The 26888-nt window shown below is 40.5% G+C and overlaps 1 protein-coding gene and 1 long non-coding RNA gene across 2 annotated transcripts in view; one reads left to right on the plus strand and one right to left on the minus strand.

The window, feature by feature from the left end:
* Positions 1–26888, plus strand: part of NRXN3 (neurexin 3) — a 1036510-nt gene that overhangs the window by 591651 nt on the left and 417971 nt on the right. The window lies entirely within an intron of this gene.
* The window catches only part of LOC141923517 (uncharacterized), a 76199-nt gene that overhangs the window by 8650 nt on the left and 40661 nt on the right, over positions 1–26888 (minus strand). The window lies entirely within an intron of this gene.

Genomic DNA, 26888 nt, shown 5'->3' on the forward strand with positions numbered 1-26888 from the left:
GAAAAGAACCAAACTCTGAACAACATTTTTGAATCCTTAAAAAAAAAATCACTTTGAGCTCAGATGAAGACTACAGCCAATCCTTTAACATCCAAATCAACACTCCAATTTCTTGCCACTTTGGTTATTGTTTAGATGAGAGAGCACTGGGACTTAACCACAGGACTTAAAGGGAGAAGGAGGGGGTAAAGCCAAGTGTTCAAAGCTTCTGGAAGTGTTTCCCTAATGTACAGAGGAACTCATTTCACCAGGCCACTGAAATCATGCATGGACATAGGGAACTGGCTGTGTTTACAGTTCTGGGAACTGGCTGTGCATCAGCTCTGTTCCCTACGGCTAGGAAAGCTTTGGCAGGAATATCAGAAAAGGTGAGCCTGATTCTCTCTTGATAAGCATTGCATTGGACTTGTTCTTAAACATGATGAACCAAGTTCTGGAGCATTTGTCTGCTGCTTTCATATTATAAAGTTGGTATGTATTTAGGGTATTTATTTATCATGAAATTCAGTTGTCATAATGCTAATTTCTGGCTGGCAAAAATTATTCAACATGGAAGTGCTACTGTAGAAGAGGTGGACATGGCTATGACTGTTCTCAACTTCTTACTCGTAATTGCAAGGATAGCTCTTTGAAACTATAAATAGGATAACAGCAGTCAAAGCAGCTTCTTGGAGACTGAAGGGCAGCAGTTAGCCATTTCTGCCTTCCGCCTTCAGACTGTGCTAAGCATAGCTCTTCTGCTGCTCACAGTAGAATCAGGGTGTGTTTGCCAAGCAAATCCATGTGCTGCAGATGAACAGGTGTCCCTTATGTCAGATTACAAAACATCCTAGAGCTGCAAGGCCTGTGGCCTCCTGGGAAGCAATAATGAAAGAAAAGCTAATCTTCTGTATTTAAGCAGTAATAAGAATCCTCAGTGAAGCAGAACCCTTTTCTGTGCCTTTATCCTGCTACCTGCTGTTTCGCATAATGATTATACCTACTGAGATGATGCACCCAGTACTTCTTACTACAGTAGTCTGGCTACTCTGTAGTGAAGGCAGGGTGGATCCTTGCTTTCAGCCTTTGCTTTGCTATGCTCCCCAATAGTCTAGTGATCAGAAAGGTGAACAAGGTACTTGAGGGTATTTGTCCTCTGGAACTCAGTTAAAGGCACGCTGTTTTAAAGTCCTACGGAGTCTTTAATAGAAAATAATAGGTGTGAGAAGCACATGAAGGTCAATGAACACCTATTACTATGTATTATTACTTTGTATATACAGAGTATAATATTTATACTGTAATGTATAAATAAATATTATACTCTGTATATACAAAGTAATTATTATGTAATATTTATAATAAAATATTACTTTGTATAATACAACTATGTATTACTTTGTATATCCAAACCTATGTTTGATGTTTCACAAATACCCAGAGGCTGACAAGTTAATGGGACACAACTGAAGCCATGCTTCTAGATCAACATAAAATGTTCTTCCTCTACTTAGTATAGGATTTACTGAAAAGATGCTTCCAGAGTGAGAGAGCCTTTCTGATTTTATGTATCTTTTTCCCAGAGACCCATGCCTTCCAGCAAAAAGTTCCCTGGTTTGGTGAGCTTTTCTGGGAACCATTTCAATTAAGAGATAGTTAAAAGGCATAACACCAAAAACATGAATAGCTAGTCAGAGCCTGCTGAACCTTAGCAGCATCCCCTCTCTTGTTCATTTCTAGTCAAGGTAGGGATGAGCTATTAGGAACTAAAGAAGCTACTTCCCATTGCTTAAAAAGAGAAAACTTACAAGTAACATGGCCATCTCCTTGTGAAAAATCCCCCCCAGATTTGAGTAGTGTGCCTTTGCAATGGACCAAATTAATCCATGACATAAGAGGTTGTGTTGCCATTGAGTTCACGAGTTGCTCCCCAGAAGGGAGCAGGGAGAGGGCATGCACTCGCCCTTTTCTCTCACTCTCCCACTTGCCTGCCTGTGCCTGCTTATGTAACCCTCAGCTTTTCCTCCTATTATCCTGCCTGCTGATCCGTGCCTGATGGCGGTGTCAGGCCTCCAACACCACGAGGTTTCTGATTGCTGCACTCTGTGCTCTTTAACATGACAATTAAAAATGATTTACGAATGGTCGTTTCAGTTCCAAATAGAGAGCAGCAAGAGGCTGTGGTGCTTGCTGTGGATCAGAGACATCCAGCCATCTCGGCAACTGCTGCCTTTGCAGTCATGGCTCGTTTTCCCCCAGGGTTTTATGTACAGTGCCTGTTCTCCAAAGGCTGCTTTGAGAGAGATCTCTTTAGGGCTGGAGGAGTCAGTGGAGCTGTCAGCCTCCTGGAGATAGTGGCCTGTTTCCAGTAAGGAGACATTTGGCAGGTTTATGGGGCTGTTATATGGATATACCTGTAAGAGGGGAGAAGACTATGCAGGAGGACGACTGCTGACATGGGGACTGATTATTAACTGTCAGTCAGGAAAGACTTAGTAGTGTTTACTGTTTGTTATTGTTGGTCTGTTCCTCATGGAGAAAGCTGGACCTGAGATTGATCCATGAGCATTTTGGGAGGCATTCATTCAACCTAATTTTGAGTAACTAAAGTGTAAGGCAGGAATCACTGTACCATACGTGAAGAGAAATGAGACCTGTCACAGAGTTTTGGAGCACGGATGTCAGCCACTAATCCTGAATCACCTTCTGAGGAGGGCTGCTAGCTCCTGCAAACACAATATGAATTCCTGCTCCTCCCCTCTTTGTTACGCTGAGTAGCTTTGTCTGACTAGTGCATCTGTATTTGGGCTTGGGGGAGGTATGGCTGATCTTGTGGTTCCCAGACCACACTTTCACCAAATACTTTTGGTTTGTTAAGGTTCATTATGTTTCCAGTCTGTGACAGAAGCTCCTGAAGAAGTCCTGTGCATGTTTAACCTGAACCCCTAGCTCTGCAGCAACTGAGCTGTATTATGATACAGGTATGCTCTGCAGGATCTGGTTTGCTCTGACAGGAAGGGTTAATGACAGGAAGGATTTTTTTCATCATTAGTATTTTTCAGTGAAGAAGGAGCAGCTGCTGTGATGTTTTGTCCACCAACAGTGGTCAAGTCAATCCATGGAAGTGAAGGTGAATACAAAGTACTAATGATAGTTCCTTTCCTATATTTTTCTCCTTTTGCACGTTTTAGCTCAAGTTGTGTCAAAAACTTGTGTCGTTTCTTGATTTAGCTCAATAGGAAAGAGCCCATCCTGAATTTTGCATCCTCTTTACAGTAAACTCTCTTGCTTACAATTCACTGTCAGACACCGATCAGCATAATCTTCCTTGATGTGCTGCTCTGCCCACTGTCATGGCTGTTCATTTACTGCTGGGATGGAATTGACACAGTGTTGTGGGACTATGGGCAACCAAGTGTCCCAAAGGGATAGCACTGTGTAGTGAGTAAGAGGGTGTTGCCTAATCAGGGTTGCTGATATAAGTGTAATGCTAAAGGATCTTCCAATCAGACTGATACTAGCATGGGACACAGTCATGCCATTTCTCAGAGGTGGATACATGACAAACCAAAGTTAATTGCTGCTACCATGCAGTTCAGCAGAATCTGTTTGGTGTTTTCTCAGCTGATTGTGGTACCTTCTCCTGTCAATGACAGATTAGCTCTGTTACAGAAAGATTTTGCTGCTTTTGAATACAGAGATGGAGGTCATAATTTTTCTTAGTTCTACCCAGATGGATCATCAGTGGTCATTACTTAAAGGCTTGTTCACACAGAGCATTTGTGAGCTACAGGAAGGTTAGTTCAGCTACATACTGCTCCCTGCTGCTCTGGGAAAAAATGGAAGGAGTGGAAAATCACATTCAAAAGAGAAATAAGGAAACTAGCGTATACATGTGGAAAAGATCTGCATGCCACCCTGGCAGGGAGCAGGTATTCTCATGTTGTAGTGGCCACACTCTGGCCATCTCAGAAAATCCTCATTTTGCACAGTGAAAGCAAGAAAGAAAATGGACTGGAAAAAGAGGTTTAGACTATATTAAAACAGTAAGCATAGATGAGTTACAAATTTTTATGGGGTCAAATTCTATCCATAATGGAGTAGAAGAATCTAGTGATCAGACTCCTCTGCTATAGGTTCCAGCCCCAGAGGGGACCTCTCCAAGTCTTGAAAGACTAGAAGAACATAAGGTTCAGCACAGCTCCATTGGTGGAGTTGGTTGAGTTACCTTGTGGAATAATTGCTATGGATAGAGGAAGGAAAGGGATGAGTTCTGAAGAGGGTGGCAATATTATTGTATTGTCTAGGCCTCAACTGTCTGGAAAGCTGAAGGTCAGGACAGAAGTGTTTGAGAAAATAAATCGTATCACCTGTCCAAAGTTTGTGTAGCTCTGCTTGATGCTTTCAGTTATTCTCTGCTATAAACTCTGGAAATATTTTCCATATTTAAGGTGAAATGATGGATAAAATAAATGGCAATGTTATTTTAAATAAAGATTAAAATTATTTTCTCTCAATTTTCCTTTTTTTTTTCCCATCACCAACAACTCGGGATGGAGTATTTTGTTTTCATGCCATACGATATCATATGCAATCTGACATAGTCTGATGTGTTGCATACCTTGACATGACAGAGACTGACATTGTGGGTCAGGACCTGGAGCACAATTGTTAAGATAATTTAAAAAATAAGTAAATAAAGAAGTGAAGCAAGTGCTAGTTGGTTGACCTGATCTTTAGGATTCCATTAAAATGCCATTTTTCTGACAACTTTTTAACTCTGGAATTCTCCAAAGTACTCATTATTCAGATGTCTTTGAGTGCCAGCTTTCAGAATACTTGATAAAGATGGAAGATGCTGCTACTGCTTTAAGGAGCAAGAAAACAGGAATGGAAAGAGGTGATGTAATATGCCCAAAACTGACACACTTGTAGAATTAGGAGTATAACTTGAGTCCTCTGACTTGCAGTTCTGTTTTCAATTCCATCATAGTACTTTTCAACAAAAAGGATGGGAAACCTCCTATCTGCAGAAAAGGAAATCAAAGAGTGGCTTTTAGGGTGGTGACTGAACAAAGGCAATGTTTCTTGTAACTTCTTTGCTAGATAGAGGTCATATGAGGTAAAGTTAGGGTTTCAGCATAGTCCTTCAAAAACACTGGGTTTTCCATATGGCAGCATTCCTCCTTGGTTATGTTCTGCAGGTATGAGAGCCTCTACAGTAGCTCTGTGTATGTAGACACTAGGCATGGCTCCACTTCAGTTCTGTTTTAGTCTAGGCACTTAAATCCTTCTGAGCAAGAGTTAAACTGGATTTCAGTGCATGTTGCTCAAATCAGAGGAGGTAATTAATTCAGAGAACGACTCATTTTTCTGCTCCTCCCATCCCAGCAACATAAAAACAAGATCAGTCTGTAGAGCTGAGGCGTTTGCAGCATTCACAAGTGAAAAGTTGTCAGACACTGAAACACAGGTAAATGCTTCTGAAATTACCCTTAATTACAGTGTTGTGTGTGTCTGTATCATATACGTTCCCTCCCTACCACCCAGCCTTCTTCCTACCTCCCCCACCTCAGCTGTGCTTGCTAACTTCTGTGAACCAACGTACATGCATTACAGTCAACAGAACCTTTTCCAGCTGCTTAGGCTAAGGCAGGATTTGCAGGTACTTTGTGATGAGGATGTTCATTGTGGGTTATGTTAGTCATACGAGGAATGAGAGCGCCAGATTGTGCCTCAGGGCATGTCTGTGTCCAGCAGCCATCTTACAGAATGTTCTTGTATAGATGTCATGGGTGAATCTCATTTTTCTATCAAGATGATGGCACAGGCTTGCCAGCTCATTGTGCCATAACACCTTCTTCTATACCAGTAAATGTGTCACAGTTGGAGGGAGAGGAGACAAAGCACTTCTCTCTAGCAAAGGACTTCGAAGAAAGAAAAATGTAGCTCTGCTAGCTAGCCTGATGATCAGAGAAACAGGCTGACTTGCAATAAGAGTTTAGTGGCCTGACATCAGAGTTTCACCTAGGTAACTGACATCATCATCTAGTTGTATCTCATCTTCTGATGTTGTATCTAAGAAGTTCCTACTCCCTGTGCTGTAACTAAGATCTCAGGAGTGGCTTTTTCTTGCTCTTAGAAGGATTTATTTTGGGGAGGAGCTATCCTGATCAGACCCACAGCAGGAGCAGATAGTATTTAAAAATGTGTACAGAGAGATGTCATGTTAGCAGGGCAGTGTGTTATTTCAGGCTGCCTCATACACACAAGCCTTACGCCAATACTACACTACGAATCAGCCTTGGCTTGGAAGCTAGTTCTTGTGCTTCGTTCCTTGACATTTTTGAAAACAGGGCTCCGTTTATGGGGGAGATCATGATAGACTTGGATTTACTTCTGCATTATGGAGAGTCACAAGATGGTGGGAAGAAGCAGGACTAAGCACAGGGAGAACCGCTTTGCAGGTGGCATGTATTCTATTGTGGTATAGAGAGGGCCAGTATCTTTTGCACACCGGACACACAAATTAAAAATGGTGTAATAACTTTCCTCTTTTTCTTTCCCTGTCTTAATTAGCTCCTTCCAAATGACCCTCTCCTGGTCAGACTTGTCCTGAACCCCACAGCCTTTGGATAGCACTTCTGAATATGCATGAGCTGATAAGAGAATCTAATGTGTGAATCACACTTAAAACAGACCCACCCACTCACTCCCTGACATCAGCTTTTTCAGAACTGTGAAGTGAGAGCAACTTTAAAATTAGAAAGCATGTCATGGGGAACTTTTATCAGCCCTCAGAGAAAATAAATAACCTCTCAAGATGTGAGAATGGATTTAACTAATGCAGTTATTTATTTATTTTTTGCTTTGCAGTTAAAAAAAAAGCTTTCATATTTCTTCAATATCGATGTTCCTCATCAAAAAAGTGAATAGTAACTGTAATGGATGTCAGAAAATGCTGTCATCTCTAGTTCTTCCACGTCTCCTGAGGTCCTAGTATGTAGTTTCTGGGATATTACTTTTGCATGTGGTATACATGCAACTTATTTCATTGGGAAGAATTTGAGAGAAGAAATGATAATCCTTTTTCTGGTATGTGTTTTTCTTGAACATTTGCATTTTAAAAGTAAGCAGTCTTGTGTACTTTTTCAAGTGGGTGCATTTTTAAGAGAAGGAAAAAATCAAATAGGAACTTAAATTGTCAAGTTTTTGCAGAATAAATAAGCGGAGAGGAAAAGAAACTAACATCTTATTTTTGTTGTAGCTTCTCAAGTGTGGCCTTTGGGGTTTTTACATTTTCATAGATTTTCAAGACTGAGCTATGTGCTAAAAAACAGGATGGCAGGTTTGTCTACAAAAGAAATCAGTTGACTTCTTGCAGCCTCACTGCCTTGTGCTGTGATGTCACCAGATTTCACATAGGGTTAGTTAGGGCTTGAAGAGAAGATCTCCCAAGTAAACCCCAAGAAACAGGTTTTTGCAGGAAGTAATAGGGATGACTGGGTAGATGGTCTTTTGTCCCTTGAAGTGATACTGATTCCATTGCCCTTTTGGGATAAAGCGTAGGCCTATTTCATGACTGTTGGTGTTTGTAAAGATCTTCTGTCAGTTTTCACAATTGTAGATATGTTAAATCCAGGGTTCTGGTCTAGTTCCAATTTGAGGAGCTATTTTCTGCTTAGTTTCTGCAGCAGATTTGTATTGGCTGCGATCTCCTCCTCCACTTGCTGTGATACATTTTCATGTTTGCTGAGCTCTTTTAAACAGCCACCACATTCCCCTTCTGTGTGTATTAGCAACTACTTCTGGAGTGGAACATGGCAGCACAATATTATACTTCATTTAAGAGGAGATACGATAATGCTATAACAAATCAAAACCACGAAAAGAAATTTAAGGTAGGCAAAAACTAATTACTAAATTGGAATTTTGCCAGGATAGTGGGATTAACAGGCTTATACAGGAAGACTAGAAAGCACTTAAGGATGAAGTGAAAGATGCCTTAGACACAAGAAATGGCAAACACCTGTGCCGTCTAGTCTTTCCCTTGGCATTTGCTGCAAGTTTGTTCTTTATGTCACATTCACCAGTGATACATTGAGGCTAATTATAAATAACTAAAGCAACACAAATTCCACCATCACTCTGCCTAGATTGTCCCTGGGGATTTGTTGCCAAACAGAAATACATCTTGACATGCCTCTTGCGTGTTCCTTTGTGTCTTTTTCTAATTGCACAACCTGGAATTGTTTCCTTCCCCTTCTTCTATCTCTTCTCACTACAGTCTTTGCATTATGTGCCCTTCAAAGGCTCATAGATGTTTATCGTATCAGGCTGTTTTCTGCAAGATTGCCTTTCCCACCATCAGACAGATTTTGTCAAACAGCCCCTGCAATCTCTTGTAGCCTCATCTACAAGCAGCTTGAGCTGTAACATTGACTTAAAATCACTACCTCCATTGGATACCGAAGTCACTTACCCAAAGCTGGAAGGACAGGGTCAGGGACCATATGCCCAGGGAGGCTAGATTTATTCACCCACTGGCCCAGGTTCCTTTTCAAGTGGATTTTGTTCGTGTCAGCTTAAATGGACTGCCTGTTAGATCACTTTGGAAGAGGTAGGCTTTTTAATAGAAAACGGGTTTTGAGATTTATTGGCCTCTCAGGTTTTCTGGAGTTTTGCTATTAGCTGTGCATATTAGTGGCAAAATATTCTCTCTAGTCTATCGGGAACTTAATTTTCTATTGTGTGGCTGTTCCACTACTTACCTTATGTAGCACAAAGAATAAATAAGCAGCTGTAAATGTTGTGATTAGGGGTTGGATCTCATTTTGGACTCAGGAAGTTGGAGTGGTTCACAGAAAGGGTTTTAGAGTTTCAGTCAGACTGCTGTTCTTTGCGCTCTGTTCTCTCAGGCTGTAGTGTCCGTCTGTCCTGAGTATGCACATCCCACCCATTGTCAGGGCTCATCAGTGAGGTTAGTTTTGATTTATGGAAGGTGGCCATATTTGCAGATTTTCTCTTCACCTTTTTTTTTTTTTTTTTATATTTGAAAAATATGCTTAGAGTTTTATGTTCTTCAGCATATCTTGGTACAAGTACCAAAAGCAGCACACACATATTTCTCAGGGCAGAGGATGTTTTCCAGTACGTCAGACCTTTGTCCTTCAGTGAGCTGTTCAGGGCAGGCCTCTACATCTGCAAACCCTAATAGCTACAATGTCACGTTATGTAATTACCTATGTATTCTGAGTTTATGTAATATACTCAATGGAGATTCTGAACATTGTTTTGGGAGGAAAAGAGGGGCTGTTTCATTTCTTTCTTCCTTCTAATTATAGCACAAATTAGACTTCATTAATCATTTGTCTTTAGAAAAATGATAAAAGGCTGCAATTACTAAAAAGAATGCAGTAAACAAAAATGGTTTTGATTGCTTCTCCTGACACATTGTCTCAAACAGAACTTGAAAGTCAGAATAGATCAGATAATCTGACAAAGAGCCAAAACTGAACAGATTGCTGGCTTTGTGTGCTAGGGGGTTATATTCATTTTCAGAGTGTGTGTGTGATCTAGTAGGACTGGTCAGGAGCAGAGGTAGAAGGTAAGATGAAGCACAAGTCCATAAAGAAAAAAGGAAATGAAAGCTTTTTAAGTGTCTGGAAAATAGTTCTTGAGATACTGGCAAATGATGAGGTATCCCTGGCAAGCCTTGGGGAGTGTTAGTAAAACCAGAACTTTATGGTGTCTTCAACTTTTATTTTAGAACAATGCTATCACTGAAACCCCCGGGGAAATTTCTGACATTGCATTTGTTGCACGTATGTCCTTTATTATTGTTTAATTTTGCTTTTCTACCTCAAACGTTAACATTTAGAACATTACAATCCAAAAGATTTTGTGCTTGTGTTCTACAACTGGAGCTGTCAATCAATCTGTTGTTATCAGAGGTTTGTTCCATAAACGTTAGACAACTGGGGTCCAATTATCCTATCTATTAGGCAGTGTGAATTTGACAAAGGTGAAAGTTACAGTTAATCTTTCTGGAGTGAGTGTGAGTTTTAGGAAGATGCTATCTTGCAGTTTCAGAAGAGCCAGGGAGTTTGAAGACATATAAAAGAATCAGGTCTATATGATACACGACCATGCTTGTCTTTAGAAAAGGTGTGGTCAGACCCGTATCCTTCATTATTTGTCTCTCAGATTTGGATTAAAAAGGGAGGAACTAAAGCTGCTTCAGGTAACTCCCTTGATCTGTTTGATTGGCAATACGGGAATGCAAAGTATGTTGCTACAGTACTAATGCACGATTCTACATGGACTTGGCATATCTGTATAACACACTAATCCTTCATGCAAGGGGTGATTGATATTGTAGTTAGGAGTTATGCTGGCAGTGTAATTAGAATTGTTTATTTAGGAAAGTTGAACTTTCAGCAGCAACTGCATTGTGTAGCTGGGTGTGGGAACTGGGAACTTTGTCTAAACTGACTCATTCAGGAACACATTTTTACTTCTATATTGGACACTTGAATGCACAATGTCCTTGTTTTAATTAATATTACGACATGTGGTATCTCAGAGAAGCACACCAGTGAAAAGACGCCAGTCTAAAACAAAGGTACATGCTCAGATTCAGCAGATGCATTGCTGATATTTAAGAAATGGTAGACCATAAAATAAGGTGATTCACATCTGCTCATGCTCATCCAAGCCAGCTAAGAATTTCTTCTCTGTCTCTGATGTAGCTAATTTATTACAGATGATTATCTCTTATGGGATTTAAGAAGACATTCCCATTGTGCGTTCAGTATCAGTATGCTAAACTTATCACTGTCATGTTGTATCATCAGCTGTCCCTGCACTGTGCTATGAAACTTAAAAGTTCATGTATATCTGCAAAATGTTTTTCGAGTTTCTTATAGAAATAAGTAAAACTACTAAAGAAAATAAAAACATCTGGAAAAAGATGGTTTGAGAACATGGACCACTTCCTTTCTGTGCCATTCTGAACAGGTACATGGACGTTTTTCTTAACTATCTTCAGCCCTGCTGCCACCATCTGATACCATCCAGAGGTGTGCAGGGGTCTGAAATGCCAGCATCTTACCTCCACATGATTGGGTGAGTCTGTGGTTTTTCCTGGTGGAGTACTTAGATCATATTAAGGAGTTTTTGAGATCACTGTTTCAGTATCTACAGGGATCCAGTTCCCTTTCTACTCCCTCACTTTTTCAGGTGAGTCCACTGTTTGCTGATACTTAGAGACTTTTGAGGGAATAAAATACCTTAAAACTCAAGACACTGACTTCATACCAGTCCATAGGGATTTTACTCTAGCTTGACGTGAAATCTCCATGGCACTGCTTATTGGCATGTCCCCTGGAGAGGAACAGCTGGTGCTGCAGGGCCACATTTCTAACTGCTTGGGGCCTTATCAACCTAACCCGCTGCTACCAGCTGATAGTTTTGTATGCTCTGTCTTGCCTGTCTATAAAGGTGTAGCATGCAGGTAGCTCACACCGAAGTATGTTTGGGCCCCACACCTATAAAAAAATAGTGTCAAGCTTTTTCCTTCACTTTTTTCCTTTTCTGCATCATTCTTTTCATTTCTTTCCCTCCACTTCTCTATACTCTTCTGTGTGTCCTTTCTTATTTTCCATTTCCATTCACATTTGTGTTATGCTGGTAATGGGACCTGATCACACTGCGCAGCCTGCAAACATTAGGTAAAAGGACACACCATTCAAAGAAGAACATGAGGTGACCAAAGCATTAGAGGATTAATACCGAGCAGAATTCAGATTTCTTCATTTATCCTTGTGCACCTGTCTCCACTCTGGTATCACAGTTTACTTTCTGCTATGTGTTTGAGGACTAAGCTCCCCTTTTCCCTACATGATCTGTTTGTTCCCTGGGCTTTTTTGGTTTTGTTTTTATATTCAGTCAGACAAAAACCTAATCATCCATATACAAAAATCAGCTTCCTGCTCTGGACTGTAAGTGCCAGCTCTTTCCTGAGAATTTGGCATTCTCAGAATTACTGTTGATTATGTACAAAAGCATTCTCTTGGTTGATGTGATGTTTGGATAATGCTTTAATGATGTTGGCGTAAACAATTAGTTAAAATATTATTAGAAGGACTTAGCAGGTGCTCATGTGTGTTGGTGGGATTTTTCCAGCTATCTGCTTTATAAAAAAAAAGCAGCATGCTTCATTGTTAAAGGTGTTTTGAAGTTAGGTCTCCCTTCTTTCTCTCTCCTCCTCTCTGTTTTTCTCACTTTCCCTGTTTCTCTTTCCTTCTTTCTTTTTTGCAAGCATTCCCCCCCCCCCCTCCCTTTTTTTTCCCTCAGACTGAAAATGATGTTTGCTGCTTATGGGGTATTGATTGTGTATTATCAGTCAGGCTCACACATCGACAATTACATGTAGTGCCAAGGTAGCCGTGACAATGAGGACCGGTTGCTATGGCAGTGAAAGAGGCCTATTGCTGCTACCAGGCGCCTGCTCTATAGTGATAATCGTACTGCTCATTTCATTTTAATTGAAATTTGAAATCATATTCTCTGGGAAGAAGCAAATGGACCTTTTTCTCCATTTTTTTTTTTTACCCACTACAAAAAAAAAAACCTGAATATGAAAGATTTGCACATTTCTTACAGCAAAATATTACCTTTCTGACAGTCAGTCAACACCAAAAGACTGGAGTCAATGCAGAGCTTTATAAAGGTAGTTTTTCAATCTTTCTCATTCTGTTCCTAATTAATTCCCAATTTTCATTTTTCAACTAGCCCCATGTTCCATTTGCTCTACTGAGTTCTTTTTTTGATACCAGCTGATCCAGATAGTCAGCTAGTTCTTCACAAAAGTCACTGTTTGCTGCAAGCTACAAACTCAGATTGTTTTAGCAGTGAATAAAAGAACTTGCCTGTTATTATTTGTACAATTTTTATGTTTATTGTCTAGTATAAGCAAAGTTTTCCACTGTGTAAATTGATGCACCTCTACCAATGACAGTAGAAGCACAGTAACTTGTTTTCAGAGAAGTGGAAAATTAGTGAAGAGGCATATAGGGGTGAGTGCTTTCTTGGGGAAAAAAAGAATTTGAAAGCTTAACAGTAGTGAGAGGAGGGGATACAGACAAGTATTTTCTGATGGCAGGAGGTGCAAAGGGAAAAGTTCTCTCACTGACAATGTTAACATTGGAAGAAAGGCAGTGACAAAAGCTGACAAAGAGAAAATTAGACCCTCTTTTCTTGATGCTGCTTAGATGAGGTTAAGCTTGGAAACTGAGAACTAAAGATGCCTGCTTGCTTTCCTCCACTTCTGGTTCTGCACAGCATGCCTGGATTTCCCACAGTTTTTCAAGGTGCCCCAAAATTGAGTGCATATATTGAATCTACCACCGTTACCAATTTGCTTTCCCATTTGGGACCATGGATTCGGGGAGTCTCCCACATGTGTGTCTGTCGTGCCATCTAGTAATGATAAAAGTTAGACATGTTGGTTTTTATTTTTTAAAAAATGTTCTTCTGGTTCTGCTTGGACTGTTGTGGCTTTCAATGGACCCAACAAATAGAGGAGTTTGCAGTTACTAGCTGATGTCTCTTAGTTGTAGAGAAAATGTGTGTAAAATGCACTTTGTCATCTCCTCTTACATCCTTCGTTGATTCCTTTCCTAATAAGCATCTGATTATTGGATGGACCTGAAAGACAATCTTCAAATTTGAATCCAAAACTTCAAAAAGTTAAGGCTTGTTAAGGCTTGTCTTTCATCCAAATACCTCTGACTTACGCTGCAAAATTTGGGGAGTTTAGAATAGAAAGGCATTAACTTCTCACAGGGTCCTCTGCATCACAGCTCTGAAGGTGTTAGAGTTGTCAAGGAGCCTGTCACTGGCTACTTTCTTTGCAGTAAAGTGTTTGGCCTTCCAACTCTTTATCAGTCTTTGCCGCTACTAGAATTGAACCTGAAGCTCTGAATCTGCATCATAACCAGGCATTTTAATGCAAATCTGGCTAGCGTATGGTCAATCTAAGAGTATCCCAACTCTTGCTTACCTCTGGTATTGCTAAGCTCTGGCTTTGCATGAGAGGAACAGTAAGTGGGGGCTATGTCGGTAGCTTTGTGATGTGACTTTAGCACCTGACATGATATTGGGTGCAATTGTCATGGGTTTTCTTTAAACACTGATAAACTAACTTTTACTCAAGCAGATACCAGAATTTTTTGCTGTTTTGTTGTGGGGTTCTTTTAATGATTTATTTATAAATGCCACTTTCCTTTTTTAAATGATACAGTTTTTAAGTAGTTTACAGCTTTTAATTTCTGCTCTGGGGCCAGATCAAAACACATTGCCACCAAATGATACAATGTACTGATCCAGGCTAAACTTACATTGCTGGTATAGAGCTATTCAAAAAAATGTTAGTGGCTTAACATTGCAGTGAATGGCAATATTTATGCTAGATCAGATATTGTTTGTTCTTCTCTAACTTTATGCTGGAATAAACATCATCTGTCCTCCCTTAGCCAGCTGAAAGCCAGTATAACCATGAAAACCAGCAGAAGCCCTGACTTTTGTGCACTGGTCATTCAGAAGAAATGCAACTATCTGCTTGCCACAGACCTAGATCACAGTTTCTACCGCTGGGTGATCCCCAGATTGCACTGGTTCATTAGCAGTGTTTTTCAAAGGAAAACCTTTACTCTGCATCTGGCAAGGACCTGCAGGCACTGTGCTCACTGGGAGGGTGGATGCTGACCCAGGGGAAGTACACCCTCTGGGATTCCTTTCACTGTGACAGCCTGACTTTTCTATGGAGGCGTCCTCTCCAAATGTTGCCTGAACCTCTGTCAGATTAGTGTGTGAGGTCCGATGCACTTTCAGCGTGAGGTGTTATGCTTTGAGCCTGTCTGCTGCAGCCTGCTTTGGAAACATCTGTCTGAAAGTAGATCTAAGGCCCTAGAGGGGTTTTGAAGCCATTACTGGTGGCAGGGCTGAGATTAAAGTAATAAAAAAACCTGAACTGAAGCAAGTGGTTAGAGAGACGGATAAAGTGTGAGGTAATATTAAAGCTGGAAGATGAGCAGGGACAGTGAGGGAAGTGGAAGTCTGTTTGTGCCAGGAGTTTTAACAACCTGCACTCTACATTGCATATCCAGACATTCTGCTGCCCAATATCTCCCCCTTTTTCCCTCAATCCTCACAGACCAGCAGAGTTCTTAATTAAGTGTCAAAGAATTGATTAGCCAGAGCTCTTGCAAGGCAATTCCATTGATGAAACCATTTTGTCAGGCCAGCTGATATAATTAGACCAAACAAGATGTGAAATCTTCAGTGTTTTGGGCTACAGCCCAGTAATTATTTAATTTGTAATAAAAAGGAGCTGGGGAGGGAGATGGAACAGCAGCAGAAGTAAAAAAAAAAAAAAAAAGGAAAAAAGTTTACAAAATGTTTTCCTTTCCCTCCCACCCCACTGTTCTTTCCTCTCGCGGGAGTTTGAGCTTTTGCAGAAAGCTGCTTAATGTCTGTGCAGAGGAAGCCTTGGTGAACTGTCAGCACTTGTCCATTCCTCTTGAGACATAATATCGCCTTCCTTGCAACTCATCAAACTGCCAAGACTGATTTATACAGAGCTAAACATACTAGTGCTGTTGGGATGATCATCATTACTGAGATTGTGCTGTTCATTTTCCAAGCTGCTGCTAGTGTGTCTGAAGGAGTTAGGACAGAATCATATTTTTAACAATAATTAGCGCTTATCTGGAAGTTTTCTGTGGCTCTTTGTGCTTTATGGAAGAGAGCCAGTACATGCCCATTTTACAGATGGAGAAATTGAACTCCAGAGGAGTGGTATAATGTGATCGATACTTCACTGGAGAGGAGAGGCATGCCTAGGAATAAGACCAGATCTCCTAACAGCTAGCCCAGGCCCCACACTGCCAGACCATGTTTGCCATTCTTGTGAATAGCAGCCTTTGGTGAGATCATGGCTGAGCTACATTTAGTACAGTACAGTAATGGGCTGCTGCCTTGTCTTCCTGGGTTCTCCACACTTGCCTGCTCTACTGACTCTTTGAAGACCCCTTTTTGACACAGCACACTTCCTTGCACAATGCGTTTGATACTGAGTCCTAAAGGCTTTCATACATTAAAATGAGTGAGGAATGTTATGCAAGTAGGAAATATAGGTACTCCAAGTTCTTACTTCCATTCCTGAGAAGCAGCAGGGCTGCAAGCTCTCCCTAGGACTTTTATTACAGAAGGTGACCTCACAGCAAATCCACAAGAGAGCTGAGAGCCTAGAAACTCTCCATCTCTGTCTCCTGTTTGATCCAATTTGTGTTAGATGCTTTCTTGAGCTACTCTAGCTGGATTTCAAGAGTTCTCTTCTTTGTGAGGTTTTTAAAATGTGTATGTTTAGGTTTTTTCTTTCTTTGCAAGAACAAGAGATAAAAAACTCCACTTCAATAATAGAAGGAAAATATTCCCATGTGCTACAGGTTGGCAAGAGAAAACCAGGGAAAGGAAGAGAATATAAAAGAAAATCTAGTTATCAAGTGAAAAATCACATTCTAGAGATGTTGCACACCTTGCAGTGCAAGCTTTTCTCCCTGAGCTGTGATTACTGGATGATAGCTCAAGCCCTACTCCATCCCCCGCACACCTTCCTCATGCTATTACAGAACAAACACATGCTGGCTTCCTCCTCTTCCTCTCTACCATCCCTTATTTGTATTCCTCTTTTCTTGAGGGAGCAGTGGATGTGCACACATCGGTGTAGTGGAAAGAAATGAGGCTGACAGAATCAGAGACTGAACAGAAGTATCAGCTGCGCTATAGATAATAAGTTAGAACAAATCCCCATGTGCATTTCTGAGTGATGTACCATTCTCCTAGAGGCAAGAGGCTGACATGTTCCTGTCCCCCATTTTTCACAGGGCAGGTAATATTATGTTGTCTGATTAGTGCATGAAGCAAAGGTGGAAGGTGAAACGTGTTCATATGGAAGGCAGGCACAGTAAGGCCAGAACAAAATTATTGAGCTAAGATAAGGTAATGGGTAGGCCAAGCTGCAGAGAAGAGCAATGTATTGTCATCTGCCCTTCTGAGTTGTTCCATACAGCAAAGCCTGTGATGGTTATTAAGGCAGAGGGACAGAGCCCCTGGGGAAATGCAGAGCTGGTCTCTATCACAGTGAAATCTAAAATCAAGCAGTAACTAGGTGCTAAGGAATTTCCTTGGAGACCCCAGGTATGGAAACACATGATAAACTGCTAGGATGCAGTCATAAGAGCAAAAGTCTAAAAAGTGTGGGGATGCTGTTGGTTATCCTTTAGAGGAGAGTGCTTTTCACTGAGCTGTGGCCACAAGCATAGGAATCTGGAGATACATTTCTGTGAATTACGTATGGGTTGTGGCTATGCAATTTATCGGGATACAAGACCCACCCTATCAAGGCTCTAATTAGTTTCTGGAAATTGTTGAGTAGAGATTACATATACTTTTTTTGTGTGTGTATACATATATTTATTTACACGCATGCACACACACATAGAGAATATACACAGCTATTGAATAGTTCTGAGGGGACTAGATCTGCTGAATGTTATTTCTGTGGCTCTCTTTTAGTGTTTATTCCATGGGACAATCCATCTGCCCATGGGTACTTGTCTTGTGTAGTCACACCATCAGCTTATCACAGGAGGCCGCAGAGTATCTTGATGTAGTTGCACATTCACCTGGTGATGTCCAAAGAAATACTTTCATGCTGCGGGATACAGCATTAGGACAAGAGAAGGGTTGATTTTGCACAAGCCCCAAAGAAATCAGGTCTAAGCTTTTTTAGTACAAGCCCCAAAGATGAAAAATTGGAGCCACCTTGCTCCTCATGTTTATAGCACCCCAAACAACCCCTTAAACATGAGGAATAGCATAAAAGTTACTCTCTTCCTTGCTCTCTTCCTCACTGTCTGCTGTCTGCAAGAGCACCATACATTTCCTAACTGTCACTACCACTTATCTGCTGGAATGGTGAAATTTTGTCTGTTAATTAAGAAGCTAATGCCAGTGATGAGTGTGACTGTGGTCTGCAGCCACTGCCCCAATGTTCATGCTCTGCTTCTTCTCCAGTTTCATAGCCCATGCGCATTTTGTACAGTGTGTCAGGAGATGTTTGTTTCTTTCCATTCAGGCAAGTGAAGTGTATAGATCAAATGTTGGAAGCCATTAAAAAAGTGTGTTAAATCAGGGACACCACTGATGTAAGGGCATTAATGAGGGACAGCCCACGGTGTTTGACAGTATTGATTCCAGTGTTAGGTGGCTGTTAAAAACATTAAGCATCTGATCCATACTTTTTACCAGCCTAAGCAGAGTGAGGATAAACATCTGAGCACACGCTAAATGACAAGACTTTGATGTTGCTTTTGTGGGTATTGAACCTAGCGGATGCATTTCTTTTTCAGCCTGTGTTCCCTGGAGTTTGACACCCAGTGCAAAGAGCACTGAGTGTTTACGCCTGCTCAGCATGGAAGAGTTATAGGGCAGCATGGTATGGAGAGATCATCCTGTTTAAGCATCAGGACTAAGGGATAGAGTAAGATCCTCTCAACATTTTTGCAGAACTTTTTTACCTTCTTCTGTCAGTTAAACAATATCATCTAGGTAATCATAGTGGATTTCCAATGTGGAAAGTCTTTCTTGTACCTTTTCTACTATCTCTGGCTCACGTTTAAGCGATTGAAACCACATGAGTTTTTTGGTTTCTTAAGCATTTTTTGCTTGCCACTTTCAATAGTGACTGTATTGTCAGCTGTGGATATAGAAGAATAATAGGGAAGAACCCAGCATGTTTTCCAACATGTAAAACATTTGGTTTGAACACTTGGGCAAGAGGTAGGAAGGTCTTCACTTGTCTGATGAACTGTACATTTGTACATAGCTTCCTCTACCAGCTCAAATAAGAGTCTCTCAGCTGTGTCATAACTCCTCTCCACTGATGGAGATTCTCTATTAGTTCAAGCACAAAGATAAAGATGTGTCATACAGTGTTTTGAATTTGCACATAATAAAATATATGGTTTCTGCCTCAGTAATCTTGTGATCTAAATCTCATTCCTGCTGTTGCTGTGGAGCTGTGAGATGGCCATAGGGTGTAGGAGAGTGCCAACCTGGTGGTGGCACATCTGTTGTGTTATTTTGCCTCAGACCCTTTGCCCAGGCCTGGTTTAGAGTGCTCGGTCAGAGCTGTCACTGTGTAGCCTAGACAGTAGTGGGATTCCTGTGGGTGTAATATGTTCAAGTTGTGAGTTAGCATGTCACTCATAATGATTGATGGCTTCAGGTGATTAAGAGAAAGTGTTGTCAGGCTTCATTGGCAGACCAGGAAGAAGGATAGTGGCTATTAACTTGGAGTTTTATCTTGAAAGGACAAAGTATGGATACCTGCAGGGAGGGGTAAAGGGGAAAGGCATTTGGGGGTACATTTCTTTTTTCCTTGCTTGAGAGCAGATTTGGGTGCTTTCAGAGTGGAATTTAGAGGGGGGCAGATCTCTGGAGCTATACTGAGACACCAGCTGCAGGGAGGGATGCTGAGAGCCAGTGAACATGAAAAATGGATGCGAAATAGAAGAGTTTTTCAAGCTGGCTTTCATTACATGGGATCAATGAATAAAGTGTGTCAGGGAAAAGACAGGCCCCTAGTAGCAGTACATGTTTTCTGCACCTTGGGCTGCAATTTAGAAACAGGTGAAATTAAAACCATTAAAAAAAAGGCACAAAAGTTTACAGTTTTCCTTCTCCGGATTTTGCACCTGCTCAGATTTTGCTTTATGAGAACCACTGATAAAAAAAGGTATGGTAGGTTTGCATGAAAATGGTGCTGAGGGCAATGATTTACAAAGCTTCTGAAGGAAGTTTACCTTTACTTAGAAAGTGACTCATCTTTATTGAGAAAACACGCGTGCTTTGAGGGTGCCAGTGTTTATGTTTTGAAGAGATGGGACCATTTTTAACATGATAATCAGGGCAGGGGGGAGCGGGGAGATGAAAATGATGCCATTTTTAGGACTTCAGGTTTTGCGTATTTGCCATAATTTCTGTGGATAAGTAAGGTGACCTTGAGAAGTGACTGGCCTTTCTGTGCCGCACAGCTGAGCATGGTGCAGCGTGCATTGGCCCAGCTCCATACAACTGGTGTCTGTAATGTGTAGAGCAGATCTGTGCAGAGATATGTGCTGTTCTCCTCTCAGCCGTGTTGTGGTATCCATACACAGCTGTTGGTCTCTGCCTCTCAGCAGGGACACAGTGCTTTCCAGATGTGCTGCTTCTGACTCTGATGCAGCTTGGATACAGCTGGTTCACAGCTTTCTGAAAAATACTCTCCTGTCCACTGCTTCCTTTTCTGGACATACTGTAGGGCTCAGTTGTGTCCTTCATGCCTTGGGAGGGTGCATACATTGAAGGTTCTGAAATATTAGCAGAAATATTCTGCTAACAGGCAGGAGGGAAGTCTTGGTTCCAAAAGGTAGTGATCAGGATCCACAAAAGCACTTTGGTGTTTAAAGCACAGCTTAAGTGATACTGAAAACTCTGCATAGGCAGCATAGCTGTCTGGGACACTCTATGTATCTGCTTTTTCTGCTGAAATTCTACTAAGAAGTCTCCTACTCTGCTCCTGTGTGTGCCCAGAATTGCTGCTGACTTAGTTGTGCTGAATGCCTGCATAGTTTTCTGTTGTCTAAGCTTTTTGGGTGTCGTTGTGCCTAACTCCTCAGGTGGAGATGACAGGGTGGGAGGAGAATGGGAGGGGCCACATTGGTGGGTATGCTTTTTAGACCCCCTACATCTATTGAGACCTTCAAATTTCTGTCTTTAAACTCAGAAAATTTTCCTTCTTCCAGGGACTATGTAAATACAGTGTTCACAAGCCAGGTCTCTGTCTCTGAGTCCTTTATTCGGGGTACTACAGAGACTCATACTTAGGAGCCCTTCATCAGCTCTTGGCCTCTAGATGGTTGGACTGTGTATGTACTGGGAAAGGAACCTGTCATTTAACAATGATTGTCATCAGTTGGTCTAATCCCCATTCAACCACTGTTGAAAGCAATTTTACTACTAATGAATGTGGGACAAGTGGTTTCCAGTAGCTGCCACTGTGATTGAAACCTGGTGGAATATGATCTCAAGCCTATTTGCTCAAATAATAATGGAAACAAATTTTAACCCTTTATGACTGCAGAATTAAAACTACAGGATAAAGAAATTAAGATGCATTTGAAATATTTTTCATTCTTATTAAAGTCAGCAGAACTTTGAGAGAAGAGAGATACATCTTCTTTCATGGCTTACATGTTTTTATAGAATTGTTTAAAAAGTCCAAAAGTGCATTCTTTATGTCAGATGATGTATGAGCTGGAAAGGTGTAAATTTCAGATCACAGACTGAGTTTACAAGGTAGGCAATTAGGGAAGGAAAAAACAGCATTTTTTTCTTGAATGCTAAGTGTACATGATATGAGACCCATAATGGCATTTTTAACTGTGCTGCTTCCCTAGCATAATTGCACTCTAAATTATTTTAAATAGCATGTAAGGAGAGATCAGCTATTGGCAACTTTAGCAATACAGGTAGGTTTTTCAAACAAAGTCTTTGTCAATTTTGATGGTAGAGATCAGCTAGAGAAAAAACATCACAACAGCATGGGATTTACACTTTGAAAGAATTGAAATCCTCTATGCAGCCATTTCAGTTTTACTCAACAGAATTGTTCTCACAGTCTATAAGTGCAATGTGTGTATTGGCAACTCCATATGCAACATATTGCTTACTGTAAGGCCAAAGCTACCACCAGTCCATGATATCTGCCCGTCAGAAAGGTCTGAGGCCCAGAGCAGCAGTGCTGAGGGAAGAGGGGCTGGATGGCTCTGCAGGTCTGTGTTTTCAGCCTGCAAGCTTTCAGGTTCAGGCACTAATGCTTGTCTCATTGAGCTGATGTTTCTCAGGGAAGTTGTGTTTGTGCTGTGCGTATGTAGCAATAAAATTCACCCTCCTCTGGCTTTCACTGTCACTGCCAAGTCTAGTAATTAATCAAGACTGTACTGTGGTCGACTCTTTCTTATTTTCCTTTCCCCCTTTCTGAAGTGAGTAATGAAGAATGATGTCTTCACTTCTTCACCTCCACATCTCTTCACCTGCTGAACACTTGAACTAGTCCTTTTGACAAGCAGCCTGCACCAGGGAGAAAGTGCCACAGATGACAAATGTGGCTTTGGAGTTTGGCAAGCATGAGGTTGGCTTTGTGACACTTCTCTGTTTGCCACCATCAATCTTTCTCTGTCAAAGTCCTTTTTGTGCTGTCATTGTTGCTGTTTGTTTCACATTATGCATCAAGTCCTGCCCCTGCACAGGCTGGCTGGAGACTGTACTTGCTCAGCACACTAGGAAAAAACCTCTTCTAACCAGTGGGGCAAAGTGCCATAATGATGGTTAATAGGGGTCAGTGCTGCAGCTCTGAAGTGGCTATTAAGAAGGAAGACGGGGAAGAGGTTCTCTGTGTGTTTCAGATTCTTTTCCAGCCCCTGCTCTCAATCTTATTTCCCTGCACAGTAAAGTTAAAAGAATCTTGAAGGTTAAAATCAAGTAACAATCTAAGGTCTGGTGTAGAAACAGAGAGGTGTTTGTGGTTTTTGGTTTTTTGTTGTTTTTTTTTTTTCTTCCACATAAAAAGGTTAGATTTTAAAACATAAGAAGTTATCACTAATAGTGACATCTGCTAATCATTCATAGATTCTACCCAAGTATCACAGCTCAAATGATTTCAAATCATCTGGGAATTAATCCTCAGAATCCCTCTGAGGTAGATACCAAGATCATCATCCTCATATTTGAAAGGAAGGGAAACTGAGGTACTGTAATGGGAAGACACTTCAGGTTTCACAAAGAGTTGGTGTGCAGTATAGAATGGGAAATGAGGTCTATCAAGACTACAGAGGTATTCTGTAGGCAACAGTTAACTGAGGTATAAGGAAGTAAATTGTATAATTGATCCCTAGTACCATCACAATGTAAGAATGGTTTTTCATGAAAGAACCAGAGCTTCTAATCTGTTCTTCATGAAGATCCTGTTTTTAAGTTCACTTGTAAAGGCAGCTGTGGTTTTGGGGCATTTTTGAAGAGGAGAATGTGATTTGATGTGCATTGAAGTCCTTTATTCACATAGCTTGCTAGACTAAAATGAATTTAATTGTTTTCTAGTAATTTGAATTATTCACAACTTAATTTAATAGAATAACTTACCAAACCAGAGAGCTGGTCATTTGATAATGATGCTGTGTAATTCAGTAGGTTAGGAGGTTCCAGAGAAGATGCTGCATAAGTTGAGAAGAGTATGTCTAATTCTCTATACACCTAAAAAGTCCAAAGAGGAAATCTGGTTCCTGTCTAATATTTCCCCAGGACAACCGTTGCCCCAACGCTTGTTTTAATGATGAGTTCACAAAGCAAGACTTGGCATAGACAAATACACAGATGCATTAATTGTGGCCATAACCTTTAACTGTTGCTGTTAAAGAACTAGTCTCTTCTCTTTCCACTTAAACTGTAGTGGGAGAAAATATTGCAAAACATGGCTATTTCTGCCCCATAATAACAGAAAGGAATAAAAGAATCCTCAAAACCAACAAAAAACCAAGCAACAAAGGGTATGAAGGCATCGATGTAAGTTACTCTTTCTGAATATTTAAATCTCTTCTGATTACAAGCATAATCTACATATTCAAACTCATTGGAAGGTATTGAGCCCTATTTTCTCATAAGAATTTATTTTGCTTCAGTTTCCAGCACCCGGCTAATTATTCTTGTTATGCTATTTTCTGTTAGATTGAAAAAGCCTTTTAACTCTCAGTGTTTTCATCCATTGGACGTGTTCACACTTTCATGCAAAGTGTCAAATTGACTGTGGACATACTTGTATTACATGATGTGGTATGGTGCTCAGTGATTCCACCTCTGGGCTGGTGGAAACAGCCCAGTAAATCCACATATGATGCAAGGATTATGATAATGCTTCTGTTACATTTGGCATGCTCAGAGTTTTAAGAGAGGTTTTTTGAAAAGCTGAAAAGGCAGGAGCAATGATACTTCATACAGATGAGAAGTGTTGCACCTTCTTTGTTTGTGAATCTGACTTCTGACCACTCACTGATCTTTTTATATGATTGCCTGTCCTATATGAATTGTGAATCTTGTGAACTCTGTTTCCCATATATTTAGAATCTATTTGACAATATGTAAACTAGACATACAACATTCAGAAACTGGCTTTTTTCCTCTGTTCTAATTCTTCAAGCATATGGCCTCATACAGTAAATACACCCTACTATGTGCCAGAACATACAGTGTATGTGTGTATATATATACACACACACATTGAGGGACAATCTGTCGTTTTTCTGCTTTCGCTAAAAGCATTCTTTGCTTTTCACATCTCCTAAGGGAGTCAAACAGTTGCATGTGGATTTATATGAATAAACTAAATATGTACAGCTTGACTAGTTTGTGACTAAGTAGGGATGAAATAATTATTTAAAATCAGGGAGTGACCAATGTTGTCTACAGTGAACCATAGCAAAAGGTACAACAAGAGAAAAGAGAAATCTTAAGAAAGGAAGCTTCAGCTGAATACAGCAGAGGGAAAATCTCATGGCAGTAAGATCCACCATGTGTAAGTGGTGTATTTTACTGGTTGTTTATCTGACTTGGACAAAACTGCTGGATAATTCTTGTTCATTGGTATGCAGTGCTGTAACTCCCATGTGTCCCTGCTAGCCTAGGCCAAGGTACAGAATAACATGCTTGCTGATTGTGAGACGAGGTTATAAAGAACATGTTTAGCTGTTATGGAAGCAAAATTGCATTGTGACTTTGTTCTTGTTGTCACCAATAAAGACAAGTGACCCAGCAGGCTGGCTGGCATCAGCGGCAGTCAGGAAGTGGCTTTGACCAGGCCTGTGAAGTGACAGCAATCAGGTGCTAGCACTGGATCACATCTTTTGCTAGCTCTTGACAGTAGATGTGAGACAGCTTTTGAACATATTCATTGAGAGGTGTTGATGGTGCTTGGGAGGTGGTTCCCAACAATATTTGCTGTAGGCATTGACATCAGTTAGGACTCGGCAATTATTTCAAGGACTAATTTCTGAGGAATTATAAAACTTGAGTGGTTGTGGACTCAGGTTGATAATACCAGACTAGAAGCCAAAAATGGTCTATCTTCCCTCTGGTTCCATGAGTGGATGAGCAAGGCTATGCAACAATTATGTGGACAGAGAATGCAGTGAAGTGAGGATCAGCAATGTTGCTTCAGAAATTGAAATGTGGGGGGAGAAGGAATGGTTGCAGACAGACAGATCTACTCATCTCTTCTGTTTTGTGTGTACTGCAATGAGAGGAATACACTTTTCCTGAGTGGTAGAATTGTACAGAATCCCACATCTTCTAGTCTCTGATAAGCTGGGGTGTATGAATAAGGCAGCGTGGAGTCTGTGCAAGCTGACGTGTCATTACAGGAAGAGTTTTTGCCTCCTGAATAAGTTCTCCTCAGACTTCTTTTAGGGATATTTAATCTTTGTTTTGTCATCGTTTTTTGCATGAATTCTTTTTGTATGGTGATTGCCAAAGTGTAGAGAAGGAGGTAATATTTATCTGCTGTGTTTCATGGTTTTCTGTGGCTTGTGGAATTAGTAGGTTGGAGAGCACTAGTGTGCCCCTAGCTCTATAGTTTTCTTCATATTTTCAACAAAAGAATCTGGAGATGTACTTTTTACTGCAGCCTTGTTTTTACACTCTCTGTGACTGTGTTCCAGTTTGACAGTCTCATGTGTGAATGTGAGTCATTGTACTCTAGAAGATGCTACACATTGTTCTCAATCTAATTTTATCTTTGGTCCTTATATAATATGGTGACTGGTACCTCCTTGGTGGACAAATGCCAACAGTGCTTGCTCCAAAACTCTTGACACTGAAATATGAACTTTATTATTGAGAAATGGATCCCTCTGTGGCATGCATCAAGCCGGGCAACTTAGGGTTTTAAAGATCACTGCTATGGCCAGTTAAGTTCTCTATTCTTCTGTTCATTTTGGACAACGCTTTCTTTTTCTGTGGTCCCTTTCCCAAAGAGATGCTATTCTAAAAATAAGTTGAGAGATGACAGGCAGAGATGATCAACCAACAGGGACAGTGCAGATTAAGGTGACAGTTCCAAGCAAGGTGATCTGTTGTGGCCATAGCACAGTAACCTTGCTGAAACTGAGACGATAACGAACACACATTCTGTGGTAATGCTACTTTAACAACTATCTCAAAAAATTCTTACATTAAAAAGAGAAATGTAAGAAAAGAGGAAAGTAGCCTTTCACTTCAAATGCTTGGAAACTAATGATGAAGGCACTATCTATGTTGAACAGAAGAGGATTGATGTGTTTGACATTAACAGCTCTGAGCATGCAGTCAGTGTAGTCAGAGCAGTGCAGTGTGTTTGCTAAGCCCATACTTGTCCAGTACAACTGCTAGTATATATTTATGAGAGGATACAGAAGTGTAATGTACTTTTCTAGATGAAGTCCCATCTATTAATGGGAAGCAGCTCTGTTACTGGAATTTTCTTTGTCATTCTTCAGTATTAATCATCTTAATACAAAACATTGAGTGTAAATTCTGCAGTAATGCTGCATCTTCAATTGATTGTCATGCCACAGTAGAATTTAGTAGTATTCCTTTTATTTATAATACAATATAATAATATATTGTTATATATTACATTATTATATGCTATTATATGTTATTACATAATAACATACTGTTATGTATTTTTATATAATGTAAATGTTGGAAGATGC

This window comes from Strix aluco, chromosome 4 (assembly GCF_031877795.1).
Source record: "Strix aluco isolate bStrAlu1 chromosome 4, bStrAlu1.hap1, whole genome shotgun sequence".
NCBI classification, from domain to species: Eukaryota; Metazoa; Chordata; class Aves; order Strigiformes; family Strigidae; genus Strix; species Strix aluco.